The sequence below is a fragment of the Sorex fumeus genome, unplaced genomic scaffold (genome assembly GCF_029834395.1).
Source record: "Sorex fumeus unplaced genomic scaffold, SorFum_2.1 ptg000161l, whole genome shotgun sequence".
Classification (NCBI taxonomy): domain Eukaryota; kingdom Metazoa; phylum Chordata; class Mammalia; order Eulipotyphla; family Soricidae; genus Sorex; species Sorex fumeus.
In genome coordinates this window covers 339,705-354,530 of record NW_026606218.1, presented here as the reverse complement: position 1 = coordinate 354,530, position 14,826 = coordinate 339,705, and the positions used below count along the sequence as shown (strand labels likewise).

The 14,826-nt window shown below is 61.5% G+C and overlaps 1 protein-coding gene across 1 annotated transcript in view; it reads right to left on the bottom strand.

The window, feature by feature from the left end:
* FAM20B (FAM20B glycosaminoglycan xylosylkinase) overlaps positions 1-10,132 on the bottom strand; it is a 209,886-nt gene extending 199,754 nt beyond the window's left edge. The window contains exon 1 of the mRNA XM_056107321.1: positions 10,122-10,132. The gene's annotated coding sequence lies outside the window, so the exon portion shown is untranslated. The remainder of the gene's footprint in view (positions 1-10,121) is intronic.
* Between the last annotated feature and the right edge of the window lie 4,694 nt (positions 10,133-14,826).

The window sequence follows — 14,826 nt, the reverse complement described above, 5'->3', positions numbered from 1 at the left end:
CACGCGCGCACACACACACGGAACACTCAAGTCAGAGAGGACCATTGTGGACACACACACACACACACACACACCAGAAACAGTCAGCAGGGGATCACATGTGCACACACACATTGCACACATACACAAACACACACACATACACACACACACCAGGAAACGCTTGGTCAGAGGGAGTTAGAGGGGATCACACACAACACACACACACACACACACACACCAGGAAACAGTCGGTCAGAGGGGATCACTGCATGCACACACACACACACATGCACCCAGAAACACTCGGTCAGATAAAATCACTGTGCGAGCACACACACACACATCAGGAAACAGTCAGCACATGGTCACTGTACACACACACACACACACACACAGGGAAACACTCAGTCAGAGGGGATCACTGTGTGCGCACACACACACATATACACACACACCAGGGAACAGCACGGGGTCACTGCATACACGCGCGCACACACACGCGCACACACACACACACACACACACACACCCACACACCAGGAAACACTTGGTCAACAGGGGATCACCGTGTACACACGCACACACACATACATACACACAGCCCCAGTTAACACTGGAACAGGCTGGGCAGCAGTTCTTCTGGGGCCCTGAGATACCCCACGGGGGTGAGAATCACCCAGGGGAGCAGCGGACAGGAGGAGGGGCTGGGGCCCCTGTGGCAGGGGCCATGGGGCCAAGCCCGGGACGCTGACCATCAGACCATCAGCTGCTGCTGGGTTCACTCCCATAAGGCTCTTGGCCACGGGGCCAGAGTGATAGCCCGGCGGGGAGGGCGTTGACCTGGCACGCGGCCGACCCGGGTTCGATCCCCGGCATCCCATAGGGTCCTCTGAGCACTGCCAGGAGTGACCCCTGAGTGCAGAGCTGGGAGTCAGCCCTGAGCATCGCCGGGTGGAACCAAAAAAAAAAAAAAAAAGCACAAAAGCAGAACCAGACCCACAGCACAGTGGGAGGGCACTGGCCTGGCACACGGTTGACCCAGGTTCGATCCCCGGCATCCCACAGGGTCCCCCGAGCACAGAGCCAGGAGTCAGCCCTAAGCAGTGCAGGGTGCGACTCAAAAACCAAAGCCCAAAAAGAAAAAAAAAGAAAAGAAGAATGTCAGTGTGACCCACAGGGCCCGGGGCAGGGCAGGGCAGGCCCGGGAGCCCAGGGCGGGTGACAGGGCTCGGCTGTCCCCACCCGCCCGCTGACCCTGGGCTGCACGTCCCGGCCAGGGACCCGTCTCACCTGTTTGCTGTGACTCATCCCCAGGGCGCTGCCCGCCTGGCCTCCCACCCCCACTGCCGCCTCCCACCATGTGCTGACCACACGCTGACCACACGCTGACCATCTGACCCGCATGTGGCCACAGGGAAGAAAAACAAGACCAGGAAACGGACCCAGGGAGCCCCTCTGCCTTCCTCAGGAGAGAGAAAAAGGACAGCGGGGAATCAGAGACACAGTGAACAGGGTGGGGGGGGGACACTGTGGCCCAGGCAGCATCTGAGGGGAGGAGGGAGGGAGGGAGGGAGGGAGGAAGGAAGGAGACAAGGAAAGAAGGAGAGGGAGGGAGAGAAGAGGGAGGAGGGAGCGAGTCCCTTGCTGTCCATGTGCAGGTGATGTCCAGCCCAGCGACCTGCATCTGGGGGCGCGTTGCCGGCCCTGCAGGGAGCGTCCGGAGCACAGAGTCTCCCAGAAACTGGGTCGCTGATTTAACAGCATCAGATTTAACGCCAGGGGGTGAGCGGGATCACACGCCCCTCCCAGGGCAGGACGCAGCTGTCTGGGGGGGGGAGGAAGAGGGGGCCGGGGAGCTCAGTGACCTGCCCAGGGGGTGCGCGTCTGAATGACCCCTGAGCCTTCGCGAGGAAAGCGCCAAGCACGCACTCACACCCTTGGCTTCAGCCCAGCTTGTTTGGTATTTTTTTTTAAAACGTTTCGGCTTCTCGGGGCCCACCCAGTGGCGATGCTCAGGGGCTCCTCTGGGCTCCGCTCTCAGGACTCGCTCCTGGCGGTGTGCCAGGCAGATGCCCAACCCACCGTGCTGTTGCCCCAGCCCCACACAGTTTCCTTAAATGGAGTTTAAATGAATACAAAATCCTGCAGTCCGAGTGATGGGATGGGGATGGGATGGGGGGGGGGCGCGTTTGCTTTGCACGAGGCCGACCCGGGTTCGATCCCCGGCATCCCATAGGGTCCCCCGAGCACAGAGCTGTGAGTAAGCCCTGGGCATTGCTGGGTGCGACCCCCCCCCAAAAAACCAAACGGACACAGACCCCTGGATGACACTGGGGGCTGGGGTGAGTCCTCTCTGCCCCGACACCCCCAGCATGACAATGTGTTTGCAGCTGCGGCTGAGCCAGAAAGCAGCTGGGAGAAACAGGGTGGAAAGGCAGGGACAGTCTCTGGGGGGTGTGTGTGTGTGTGTGTGTGTGTGTGCGCGCGCGCGCGCTAGGAACCTCCTCCAGCTCCTGGTCTGTGGATGTGTGTGTGTGTGTTTGTGTGTGTGTGTGCGCAGTCTGACTCCGAGGTGGGAACTTCAGGCTCCTGGTCTCTGGGCGTGTGTGTGTGTGTGGCTGTGTGTGTATGGGGGGGGGGTGAGTGTGTGTGTGTGTGTGTGTGTGTGTGTGTGAGCAGTCTGGCTCCGAGCTAGGAACCTCCTCCGGCTCCTGGTCTGTGGATGTGTGAGAGTGTGTGTGTGTGTGTGTGTGTGTGTGTGTGTGTGTGTGTGCATTCTGGCTCCCAGCTGGGAATCTCCGACTCCTGGTCTGCGGGCATGCGTGTGGGTGTGTGAGTGTATGTGTATGTGTGTGTGTGTGTGTGCAGTCTGGCTTCCAGCTGGGAAACTCCGGCTCCTGGTCTGCAGGCCTGTGTGTGTGTGTGTGTGTGTGTGTGTGTGTGTGTGTGTGAGCATCCCTTGCGCCCCGCGTGTGGGGCCGTGCTCCTGGAGCCGGTCCCCTGCCCTTTTAAGGGAAGGCGTCTCCCGCCGGGCTGCGCTCCTGACCAGCGCTGTGGCCTTTGGTTTATTCAGTCGTGGCTTTTTTCACTTTGATCTCTTGATTTTGGGCCACACCCGGCAGTTTTCGGGGCTGACTCCCGGCTCTGTGCTCAGGGATCGCTGCTGGCCCGTGCTCGGGGGACCCTGTGGGATGCCGGGGATCGAACCTGGGTCTGCAGTGTGCCAGGCCGGTGCCCTCCCCGCTGGGCTATGGCGGGGCCCACCAAGCAGTGACTTTTTCTCCCGCTCCCCTCCCCGCCCCGCCCCGCCCCTTCCAGGGCAGTGCCTGCTGTTTCCCAGCTGTTTCCGGCTCTTGGGGCCACACCTGCAGGTTCCCAAAGGGGCCTTGGGGGTCCCTGAACCCTGCCAGGAGGGACCCCCGAGCACAGAGCCAGGAGCTGCTCTGAGCTCTGCTGGCGGTGACCCTACCTGGAAGAAAAGTGTCACAGGAACAGTGAGGGTCCGCTCTTTTTTTTTTTCCTTTTCGGGCCACACCCGGCGATGCTCAGGGCTGACTCCTGGCTCTGCACTCAGGAATCACTCCAGGCAGTGCTCAGGGGATCCTATGGGATGCTGGGAATTGAACCCGGGTCAGCCGCAGGCAAGGCAAACGCTCTCCCCGCTGTGCTATCACTCCGGTCCCTCATCTTAATTTTTTTTAAATTTTGTTATTTTTATTATTATTATTTTTTTTGCTTTTTGGGTCACACCTGTCGATGCACAGGGGTTCCTCCTGGCTCTGCACTCAGGAATCACTCCTGGCGGTGCTCAGGGGACCCTATGGGATGCTGGGGATCGAACCCGGGTCGGCCGCGTGCAAGGCAAACGCCCTCCCCGCTGTGCTATCTCTCCAGCCCCAGGTCCGCCTTTTTGAGGCCCATCCTGAGCACCTCAAGCGTCTTCAGCATCAGTCTAGGACCCCCTAACGTCAGCCATGACTCAGCAAAAACGGACAAAGGCTGCCAGGCCGGGTTATCCAAGCGCCCAGGTGGGACCCCTCTTGGAGCACCGGGTTTGTTCAGGGAGATGAAATGCCAGGGCCAAGAGCCCGTTGAGCCGACTACGTGGCAGGCTCACCCCACGGCCCCCCAGCCCTGCCAGGAGTGAAACCCCCCTCCCCCACAGAGCTGGGTGGAGCCCTGAGCACCTATGACCCCACCCCGCAAAGAAAAGAAAAGGAATTAAAATGAGCAAAAATAAAATTGAACAAACAATACAGGAAACTGAGGGACCGGACTAATAGCACAGCGGGGAGGGTGTTTGTCTTGTATGCAACCAACCCGGGTTCGATCCCCGGTATACCTTAGGGTCCCCCGAGCACTGCAGGAGTTGGGAGCACAGAGTTGGGAGTCCGCCCTGAGCACAGAGCCGGGAGTCAGCCCTGAGCACAGTCAGGAGTCAGCTCTGAGCACGGGGTCGGGAGTCAGCCCTGAGCACAGTCAGGAGTCAGCCCTGAGCACGGGGTCGGGAGTCAGCCCTGAGCACAGTCAGGAGTCTGCCCTGAGCACAGAGCCGGGAGTCAGCCCTGAGCACAGTCAGGAGTCAGCCCTGAGCACGGGGTCGGGAGTCAGCCCTGAACACAGAGCCAGGAGTCTGCCCTGAGCACAGAGCCGGGAGTCAGCCCTGAGCACAATCAGGAGTCAGCCCTGAGCACAGAGCCAGGAGTCCGCCCTGAGCACAGAGCTGGAAGTGATCCCTGAGCACAGAGCTGGGTGTCCACCTTGAGCACAGAGCTGAGAGTCAGCCTTGAACACAGAGCCGGGAGCCTCTGATACCCAAGTGGCCGCTGGCCCAGGCTGGCCAGGCCCAGCATCACACGGCGATGGGCGCAGGACGGTCACCACCACCACCACGGGTCTGGCGGGCTCCGGACTCCAGTCCAACGCAGGGCACCAGGAGCACCTTCGGGGGAGCCCCAGCTCCCGGCACCCCGCATGTGCTCCGACCCACAGGAGTGGGCCCCCAGCCCGCCCTTTCGCTCTGCCCGGGATGTCCCCGGCACCCCAAGGGGCCCCACACACAGGGGTAGGTAGAGGCAGGTGGGGCCAGAGATAAGGGCAGACACTGGCCGGCAGCGGGGCTGTCAGAGGGAGAGACTGTGTGTGTGTGTGTGTGTGTGTGTGTCTGTGTGCGAGTTTCTGTGGGTCTGTGTGTCTGCGTCTTTGGGGTATGTGTGTGAGTCTCTGCATGCGTGTCTACATGTGTGTCTGGGTGTGGATATGTGTCTGTGTTTGTGCATGTGTGACTGTGTGGGTGACAGTCTCTGTGTCTGTCTGCTGAGAGTCTGTCTGTCTGTTATGTATGTGTCTGTGTGTACGTGTGTCTGTGTATCTGTGTTTGTACATGCGTGTGTATTTGTGTGTGTCTGTGAGTCTGAGTGAGTCTGCGTGTGTATCTGCGAGTCTATGTGTGAGTCTGTGTGTGTCTCTGTATCTCTGTGTGTCTGGGTCTGTGTGTGTGTCTATGAGTCTGTGTGCGCGTCTCTGTGAGTGTGTGTCTGTGTCTGCGTCTCTGGGGTGTGTCTGTGTGAGTCTCTGAGTGCATGTGAGTCTGTGCCGATGTCTGTGTATATGTGTATCTGTGTTTGTGCATGTGTGTGACTACATGTGACAGTCTCTGTGTGTCTGTATGTGTGTCTGTAATGTATGTATCTATGTGTGTGTATCTGTTTATCTGTGTGTCTGTGTGTGTAAATGAATCTGTGTGTGTATATCTGTGTGTTTGTGTGTATCTGTGTGTGTCTGTGTGACTGTGTGTGTCTCTGTGTCTCTGTTTTTGTGTATCTGTGTGAGTCTGTGTGAGTCTATGTGTGTGTGAATATCTCTGTGTGTGTCTGTATCTGTGTGTGTCTCTGAGTGCATGTCTCTGTGTCTCTGTGTGTGTATCTGTTGTGTGTGTGTACCCCCCGGGGCACTCGAGGGGCAGAGTTTAGAGCCGGACAGACCACGGCTGCCGTCGGGCTCAGAGGCTTCTAAGGTCGCATGCAGGGGTCCTCGCGCCCTGGGTGCTGACCCCAGAGGGGAGGTCGAGGCAGGCCCGGCCCTGCGAGGGACACTCAGTCCTGGGCCTCACCCCCCGGGGGGCCTGGGTGCTGGAGCGTTTCCGGGAGGGCTGGGGCTGGGGAGTTTCCATCCAGTCCCCCCAAGGGCCGTGGGGGTGAGGGGCTCTCGGGAACTCCACGCCGCCTCTCCGGCCTCCCTTGGGACCGTCCCCAGAGCCTCGAAGCACCCGACCTGAGTCTCTCCTCATCCTTCCGCTGCTCCTGCTGATGGGGGCAGCATCTTGGGGGCGCCCCGCGGTCCAGCCCTCTGGCCAGGGGAGAGCGTGGCCCCCGCTGCCGGCTGCGTCCCAGTCCCCTTCCTCCCCGGGCTGCTCCGTGCTCACTCCACAGTGCTCAGGGGGTCATGTGGCAGAGACAGAACCTGGCCACGTGCTAGGCCTGTGCCCCAGCGCGGGGCTCCTTGGGCCTGTCCTTGGGCTTTCTGCTTTGTTTGAGGGGGTTGGGGTGGGCTCGGGGCTGACTCTGGAAGCTGAGCTGGGGGGGAATCACCCCTCGGGGGTCAGACCCACAACCCCTTTTCATTGTGTGTTTTTTTTTTTTTACTTCCCCAAATCAGCAGGAGCTGGCCCTGGACTTGTCTGCGTTTGTTTACAGAAGACGGAAGAACACGGGGCTGGGAAGGGATTCGCCTTACACGTGGCCGACCGGTTTCGGTCCCCAGCATCCCGTAGGGTCCCCTGAGAACCACCAGGGGTGATCCCTGAGTGCATGAGCCAGGAGGAAGCCCTGAGCATCGCCAGGTGTGACCCGAAAAGCAAAAACCAACCAACTAAAACCAACCTCAGAAGGCTGTGAACTGCACCCCGAGTGATGGGGCCCAGCTAGAGCCCCCAGTGCCCTGGGAGACCCCCTTAAAAACACTCATTGGGGGGCTGGAGCAAAGCACAGCGGGGAGGGAGTTTGCCTTGCATGTGGCCGACTCGGGTTCGATTCCCAGCATGGGAATAGGGACCCGAGCACCGCCAGGAGAGATTCCTGAGCGCAGAGCCAGGAGTCAGCCCTGAGCATCGCCAGGTGGGACCCAAAACTGCAAAATAAAAAACAAACAAACTAAAGAACACAAAAAAGGGCAAATCAAGTTTCTTCAGCACTTAAGAGGGCCTGAGACCGAGGGCTGGGCTCTCCCTCCCCCCGCCAGGCGGCAAGAGCTGCCCTCTGCCTGTCTGTCCGCCTGTCTGTTGGTCTGTCAGTCCGCCTGCCCCGGGCACCTGCTGTTCCTGAGCCCTGAGAAACAGGAGAGCTCGCTGCCCGGGGCTGTGGCCGGCCTGGAGCAGAGCACCTGCCAGTACCAGGTTCGATCCCTGCAGGCTGCAGTAACAGCACCGGCCAGAGGCTGCGGGCAGGGTCCTCACAGCCAGGGAGAGCTGGGGGGGGGGGGGGGAGGGACACACCAGTAGCTCGGGGGCGCGTGGGGGCGGGAAGGGACTCAGGCCCCAGGGGCCACACTCCAGCCCCAGCCTCTGCACAGAGGGACTAGGAGGGCAGAGGCAACACACACACACGGACAGTTACACAGTCACGCACACCAGGTCACACACACGTACAGTTACTCACAGTCACACACCAGGTCACACACATATAGTTACAACACACCCACACGCACCAGTTCACTCACATACAGTTACACACAGTCACACGCACACACATAGTTACACAGTCACATGCACATATACACGGTTACACTGTCACACACACATGCACAGTCACACACACCAGGCCACACACACAGTTACACACAGTCACACACATCAGGTAACACACATAGTTACACAGAATCACACACACCAGCTCACGCATATACACGGTTATACAGTGACACACACACATACACGGTTACACAGTCAACACACAGCAGGACTCACACACACACATACAGTTACACACAGCCACACACACCAGGTCACACACACACATACACGGTTACACAGAGTCACACACACCAGCTCACACACACTGTCGCATACACAGTTGCACAGTCACACACACCAGGTCACACACACATACACGGTTACATAGAGTCACACACACCAGCTCACACACACTGTCGCATACACACATACACAGTTACACACACCAGATCACACACAGTTACACACAGTCACACACATCAGGTCACACACAGGTACAGTTACACAGAGTCACACATACCAGCTCACACACAGTCACACACACACACACACGATTACACAGTCACACACACCAGGTCACACACACATGGCGCCCAGCCCCCCTGCTTGCCAGCCTGGAGGCCAGCCTGGAAGCCGGAAGCAGCAGGAGTCGAGGGTCCTTCCGCCTGCTCCTGGGTGGGGGTGGGGGAGAGGGAGGGGGCGGGAGCGGGTGGGCCCCCCACCCCCCATGCAGGAGACCCAGGGCCGTCCCGCCAGGTGAGTCCAGACGCGAGACAGACACGCAGACGGACAGACAAGAGACGACCCAGGCGCTGCTGGGCTGGGACCCCCGTGGGCGGCTCCGCCTCCTCTTTGGTTCTGCTTTGGGGGTCGCACTCCCAGGGCCGGGGGGTCTCCTGCACCACGACCTTCCCTCCCAGCGCGCGGTCTCTCTCCCGGCTCCCCACGCCCCGTCGGGTGCTCAGGGCTGACCCCTGGCTCGGCACACGGGGGGACCGACCCTGCAGGATGCCGGGGACCGAACCCGGGGTCGGCCGCGTACACGGCCAACGCCCCCCCCCCCCTACTGTGCCGGTGCTCCGGCCCCCCTTGCCCCTTTGAACAGTAAAGTCCGCGCAAACAGCCCGGGAGAACAGCGCACCGGGAGCCAACGGGAAGAGGCCGGAAGGGCGGGGTGGGTTCACGGCTTCATCTCTGCTCGGACCCCCGAGGAGGGTCTCTGGGCCCAGCCACACTGGCCGTGCAGCTCCATGAACACAGAACCTGGCAGGAGCCGGGGATCAGACCCCACCCCAGACCCGGTCACCAGTTCACTCCCGAGGGTGTCCCCAGCAGCAGCAGGGACGGGTCACCCCTGGGCACGGAGCCAGGGACAGGCCCTGCGCAGCGCAGGGCACCCGCCCCCACACCGCCCCCCCCCCCCCCAGGGAAGAACAGGCAGAGGATGAGGGGACGGCACAGAGGGAGGAAGAGAAGGGCAGCGCTGCTGAGAGGCCTGGCCAGATCCACCAGGCCTCCGGCACGGGCGCTGCCACCCAGCCACCGAGGCACCCGGACACCTGCAGGGCCAACGGCTCCACGGAGCCGCTCTCGCTCCCTGGACAACCACTTCCTCTTCCGGCACCTGCTTCACACCGCCTGCAGGTGTGCAGAGCCAGGCGCAGTTACAGAGACGCAGTTACAGAGATGTAGTTATGGAGATGCAGTTAGAGATGCAGTTACAGAGACACAGTTACAGAGACCCGGAGCCACAAAGACTGCCCTTAGCCTGGTGGCCCTCCCCCCATCACTTTTTTATTTTTTTGCTTTTTGGGTCACACCCGGCGATGCTCAGGGGTTCCTCCTGGCTCTGCACTCAGGAATCACTCCTGGCGGTGCTCAGGGGACCCTATGGGATGCTGGGGATCGAACCCGGGTCGGCCGTGTGCAAGGCCAACGCCCTCCCCGCTGTGTTCTCAGCTCCTCGTCACCTCTCTCAAGTGCCACAGACCAGCGCTGGGGAGCAGTAACGAGATGGGGGGTCCCCAGCAGAGGCCCTGCGGCCTGAATGCAGGGGATGGCGGGGGGCGCAGTGCATGGGGTCCACAGGAGTCCCACATGCGGGAGCCGCTTCCACCCTAAAACCACACCACTGTGGGGGTGGCCTCCACAAAGACACGGTGATTTCCACCCCCGGGGGCCACATGGGGTCACGGGAGTGTCCCTGAGCATGACGAGATCTTCCTCCCACCCCACAGCCACAGTTCCGAGACGGGACCCCAGGCCTCCCCGGCCACTGGGTGCTGAGCTGGCCACGCTCCCCGGAAGGGCCAGTGCGTGAAATCACAGGGTCACTGGCTTCCGCCGCCCTGACCTGGCCTCCCCCGCCAGCCCCCCACACACACTCCAGTGGAGGTGCAGGGAGCTGGACTCGGCCCCCGGGGCAGGAACCAGGGCCCTGGGGGGCTGCAAATCCCCCAGCGTAGGCGGCCCGAGGGGGCTGCTGGCATGGGGGGGGGGGGGACGGGCAGGGCACGAGACAGGCCCGGGCGACACCAGCCCCGGGCTGGGCTTCCAGGTGACATTCGCCCTGGGAAAGCCAGGTGGGGCCGGTGGCGTCCTCCCAACCCCGGACTCCTCCCAGGATCCAGAGACAGTCGGACCCTGGTCACAGCCCCGGCCAGAGCCCCCAGCCCCGCGGGCAGACAGGACCCCCGCCCAAGGCATTTCCTTGGTTTCCTCAGTGGCTTGTGGGAATTGTGAGTTCCCGTTGCTGGCAGAGAACTCAGCTCACTCCGGGAACCCCCACCCGGCCCTTCATGGTGTGTGTGTGTGTGTGTGTGTGTGCGCGCGCACGCTCACACTGGGAACCCCCACCCGGTCCTTCTTGGTGTGTGTGCTCACGCTGGGAACCCCCAACTGGCTCTTCTTGTGTGTGTGTGTGTGTGTGTGTGTGTGTGAGCCCTGTGTGTGTGTGCTCATGCTGGGAACTCCCACCCGGCTCTTCTTGTATGTCTGTGCATGTCTGTGTGTGTGTGTGTGTGTGTGTGTGTGAGCCCTGTGTGTGTGTGCTCATGCTGGGAACCCCCACCTGGCTCTTCTTGGGGGGGGGTGTGTGTGTATGTGTGCGCTCACGCTAGAAACCTCCCCATCCGACTCTCCTTAGTGAGGTGTGAGTCCGTGTGTGTGTGTGTGTGTGTGTGTGTGTGTGTGTCTATGCGTCCCACCCTCCCCCACACCAATCCAGCTCTCCCTCCCCCCCCTGCAGGAGGCCAGGCTGGCTTCCAGCTTGGGGCCATTCCCGACCAGCTTCTCTAAACATCCCTGCGTCAGCCGGCCCTGCCCTGCTCAGGAGACAACGCGTCTCCCCGGGGGGCATTTCTGGGGGGGGGGTGACCCCTCCCCGCAGCTGTTGCTTCCAGTGCCAGGGAGCCAACACGGCCTCCCCGGGCTCACACCCGCCCGCCCTGTCCACCCTCTCGGACCTATGGCCTCAAGGCTGTGTGGGGCCGTCTAGGGGGTGTCGGAGGAGGGGGTCACCCCTGGACCTCGCACAGGCTGGGCAGGGGGGTGGAGGGACTCAGTGCTAACGTTGTCCAGGGTCCTGCTCCTGAAGCCCGCCAGGGCGTGTCCAGGGGGCGTAGACGGGACACTGGACACCGATGGGAACCGTCCCTGGAACTCTCAACCTTTCCCCAGAGCAAACGCGTCAGGTCGGGAAACGTTGGCTTCACCCTCCCACCGGGCAGAGGTACCAAGGGGACCCCCCCGAACCCACCCAGGTCGAGGCAGGAAGAGAAATGACTGGGGGGGGGGGGTCCTTCCTGAGTCCCATTTTCTCATCTTCCCCTTTGTTGGGGGGTCCCACACCTGGTGATGCTCAGAAGCTACTCCTGGCTCTGTGCTCAGGAATTACACCTGGCAGTGCGCGGGACCATATGGGATGCTGGGAATCGAACCCGGGTCGGCCGCGTAACAGGCAAACACCCTCCCCGCTGTGCTATTGCTCCAGCCCCTTCTCCTCAGCTTCTGCGTCAGATTCATCAGCCCCAGGGCCGGAGTGATAGCACAGCGGGGAGGGCGTCTGCCTGGCACGCGATGGACCCGGGTTCGATCCCCGGCATCCCCTAGGGTCCCCCGAGCACCGCCAGGAGTGATTCCTGAGTGCAGAGCCAGGAGTCAGCCCTGAGCATCGCCGGGTGTGACCCCCCCCCCAAAAAAGCAACCAACCAACTCCCCAAAAGATAAATCAGCCTCTTAGAATCCCAGGGCCCCATACACAACTGTTGGTGTTTACTGATGACAAAGACATTCGAGTGTTAACTGGATCTTTCTGGGGGGGCGGGGAGGACACACCTCGTGATCAGGCCAGGCTGGGGACCCAAGCCAGGCCTCCTCATGTCAAGCACATGCTCCAGCCCGCCGGGGTACACCCACCCCTCCTCCATCACAAGGTTTCTGTCTGATTTGGGGGCCACACCCGGCGATGCTCAGGGCTGATCCTGGCTGTGTGTGTGTGTGTGTGTGTGTGTGTGTGTGTGTGTGTCTTTTTGGGTCCCACCTGGCGATGCTCAGGGCTGACTCCCAGCTCTGCACTCAGGAATCACTCCTGGCGGTGCTCGGGGGACCCTAGGGGATGCCGGGGATCGAACCGGGGTCAACTGTGTGCAAGGCAGACGCCCTCCCCACCCCTGACCTTCTTCTTCTTAAACGTGTGGGCACACACACACACACACACACACACACACACACCCTCTCCAGCTCCCTTCTCAGCTGTGATGGGGATAGGCAGAGGCGTCTTTGAGAGCAGGGGGTGGCGATCTGGTCCCTAAAGTGTGTGTCTCTGGACACACACTCATTTGAACCCCCCCCCCAGACGTGCCAATCCGAGGGCGGCGGCCTCTGAGGCAGCAGCACAGGGCGACAGGACAGGGCGGGGGGTGCCCTTAGGAAAGCTCAAACCCGGGTCAAGGCGTCTGCCCAGAACCCGCCCAGGCCACGCCAGGCAAAGCCCAAACCCATCCGGGAAGCTTCTGCACCGAGGCCGTGGGACCCACGGGCTGCTCGGGTCCGAGCTGCTCGGGGTCGCCTCTGCGGGGTTCCCCGCCTCCAGCTGCGGACGAGGAGGTGAGGACGAGGCCGAGTGGGGTCCGGGCACCGCCTGGCGCCCCCGGAGCATCCTCAGGGACGCCCTCGCTGCAGTTTTTCAAACTGTGGGCCCCGACCCCCAGCGTGGGGGTCCCGCACTGCGCGGGGGTGCAGGGGGTCTGGACACTGGACACTTAGCCACGGTCCAACATTTCTGCTCGAACTCGGGCCCTCGAGGTGTTCCCTGCGGCGCAGGCGGGGGCAATTGCATTTCTGGGTCAAGGGGGGGTCGGAAGGTTTGGGGTCTCTCGCCTGGACCAGGCCAGCAGGCTCGGGGTCAGAGGTCAGAGGTGAGGGGCCTGGGCTGGATTCCGGGCACTGCCTGGCCAGGGGGCGTTCCCTGGGGGTTAGCCCCCACTTCCGGCCCCGCTGGGCTCCGCCTGATCGTGGGGGGGCAGGTGCGGGCGGGAGGGTCCAAGGCACATCTCGGGGGTCGTTCGGCCCCCACAGAGAACCAGCAGGACGCGCACCCCCGCCTGTGACCCCGTCCCGGGCCTACCTCTCCGGGCCGCGTCCCTTTCACGTGACCAGCAGGTCCAGCGTGGCCACGCACGGAGGCTGCCCCGAAGGCTGCAGAGGCGCCACGTGCAAGCGGGGCAGAGGGCGCATGCGCAAGCGCATCCCCGCGCACGCGCACTCGCCCCCTTGCGCTCGGGCACGTGCAGCTCTGCGCATGCGCACTCGCTCCCCCATGCACGCGCTGACCCGCGCATGCGCACTCCTGCCCGCATGCTCGTGCAGCCCCAACTGCGCATGCGCACTCGCCGCCCCGCCTACGCTCACTCCGCCCACGGGCTCCCTGCGTGTGCTGCCCTGCGCATGCGCCCTTGCTGCCCCCTGCACGTGCAACCAACCCCGTGTGTGGGAATCCAGTGTTGATTAGCGCAACAGACGTGTCCCCTGGGGGGAGGCACAGATACCCCCAAACGCTCCGTGTCACCCAAAGAGCCAAGTCCCAGGGGACAGAGAGGGTCCCTGGAGGCTGAAGGCCCTCCTGTCTAGTTTGTTGCAATTGGGGGCCCCCCCACCCAAGGGTGCTTGGCCCTCCTAATTCCATGAGGAGTAAAAAGAACGAAAGCAAAACAGGAGAGAGAGAATTAAAGGGACTTGACTTGCATGAGATCATGGATCCTCAACACTATACGGTCCCTCAAACACCACCAGGAACAGCCCCCAAACACAGAGCTGGGAGTAGCCCCCAGCACCCTGGGAGCGCCTCCCCCAATAACGAATTAAATTCTGAGGGCCAGAGAGATGGCTCAGTGGGTAGAGCACTTGCCTTGCACGAGGCTGACCCCAGTTCGGATTTGATCCTCGGCATCCCATGGGGTCCCCTGAGCACCGCCAAGAGTAATTCCTGAGTGCAGAGGCAGAACTCTGCCCTGAGCATCAATGGGTGTACGCCATCCCACCCCCCAAAAAAAAAACTTATTAATGATGGGGCTGGAGCGATAGCACAGCGGTAGGGCGTCTGCCTTGCACGCAGCCAACGTGGCCGACCCGAGTTCGATTCCTCGGCCCCTCTTGAAGAGCCCGGCAAGCTACTGAGAGTATCTCTCCCACATGGCAGAGCCTGGCAAGCTCCCCGTGACGTACTCGAGATGCCAGACACAGTTACAACAAAGTCTCCAATGGAGACGTTACTGGGCCCGCTCGAGCAAATGGTGCATAAGCCTAGGGCTAAGTGGATCGGTGAGGGCAAGGGATTGACTCTGGGGCTGAAGCCTGAGGCTGAAAGTTCGATCTCTCATGCAGCCCACATGCTCCTAGCACAGCTGTGTGTGTGTGTGTGTGTGTGTGTGTGTGTGTGTGTGCACCCAAGCGCCTCCTTTGTGACCCCTGGAGTCACAGCAGCAAGAACTCGTGGCAGGGCTAGAGGGAGGAATTTCGTTAGCAGTAACTCGGAGAAATTCCAGACACACAAGAAGCTGTGAAAGGCAGCCCCTCCCCACCCCCCAGGGATGGTTCCAGAACATTCCTGAGCATCA